This window comes from Salvelinus namaycush, chromosome 20 (assembly GCF_016432855.1).
Source record: "Salvelinus namaycush isolate Seneca chromosome 20, SaNama_1.0, whole genome shotgun sequence".
Classification (NCBI taxonomy): Eukaryota; Metazoa; Chordata; class Actinopteri; order Salmoniformes; family Salmonidae; genus Salvelinus; species Salvelinus namaycush.
In genome coordinates this window covers 19,425,458-19,426,761 of record NC_052326.1, presented here as the reverse complement: position 1 = coordinate 19,426,761, position 1,304 = coordinate 19,425,458, and the positions used below count along the sequence as shown (strand labels likewise).

The window sequence follows — 1,304 nt, the reverse complement described above, 5'->3', positions numbered from 1 at the left end:
GTTTTTGCAGACTTTACTGTACTATTCACTGTAGTGTTTTTGCAGACTTTACTGTACTATTCACCAGTGTTTTTGCAGACTTTACTGTACTATTCACTGTGGTGTTTTTGCAGACTTTACTGTACTATTCACTGTAGTGTTTTTGCAGACTTTACTGTACTATTCACTGTAGTGTTTTTGCAGACTTTACTGTACTATTCACTGTAGTGTTCTTGTGGACATGACTGTTGTATACTGTAGTATTTACAGTTTACTATAGTTTAAATATCGTAGTAACAAAACTGTAGTATATACTATAGTAATTATTGTAGTGTTTTTGCGGACTGTAGTATACTGTATAGGCTTGGACGATATACCGTTTATATGGTATACCATATTATTTTATTATTATTATTTTCAATACTGTTTAAAATGTATTTTATTTCATTTTGGTGGGTGTGGGGGAGGGGTTCGGGGCATCCCCGCCTCACGGGGGATGCGGGGGTGCGTGCTTATATGTGTCAAATAAATTATATCCAGCTCAGGTCTCCAGCTATGCATTTGGTTTGCTAACTTGCTAGCTAGATGTCAAGATCAAGCTTCTTGGTTAAAGCAGAGACATTCAAACCCCTCCTGGATCAAGACCCCTGTTGCCTTAATCTGTTGTTTTTTATAGCGCTCCTTGTGTGCACTTCCGGTAATACTATATACCCCTGTATGGTACAGAAACGGTATGACGGTATGAAAATCTGAATACCGACCAACCCTAATATTGTAGTATTTACTGTAGTGTTTTTGCAGACTGTAGTATACTGTAGTATTTACTGTAGTGTTTTTGTTAACATTACTAGTATTTACCACAGTGTGTTTGTTTTATCAACTTTGACATTAGAAGTGGGGGCTTTTTTCTTGAGGAAACCTACTGGACAATTACTTAAAGAGCAAATTTTCCATAACCTATAGGTAGATCTGGGGTCTGAGCAGAGCTTCTGCTCTTTTCTATAACATGTAAGGAACACAATATATGGTCTATACTTTGCATGTAGGTTTCTCACTTATGGGTGGCACAAGTTGCGACATGAGGGAGGGCAATGGGCAAGGTATATACAAATGAAATACGGTATTATTACTATAGTTCAACAACTGCAGACTTTTGTGTTTTTGCAGGCTTTGTATTTACTACAGTGTTTTTTTGTGGATAATACTATTGTATTTACTATAGTATTCTACAGTGTACTACAAAATTCTATAGTAAGTTGTACACATGATCGAGGGATACTAATCAAATCAAATCAAATGTATTTATATAGCCCTTCTTACATCAG

General features: G+C 36.1%; 1 non-coding gene across 1 annotated transcript; it reads right to left on the bottom strand.

Moving 5' to 3' along the window:
• Nucleotides 1-875: 875 nt before the first annotated feature.
• On the bottom strand, nt 876-930 carry LOC120065750. Its single transcript, XR_005478704.1, has one exon. It is a non-coding gene; the product is annotated as a U7 small nuclear RNA (small nuclear RNA).
• Between the last annotated feature and the right edge of the window lie 374 nt (nt 931-1,304).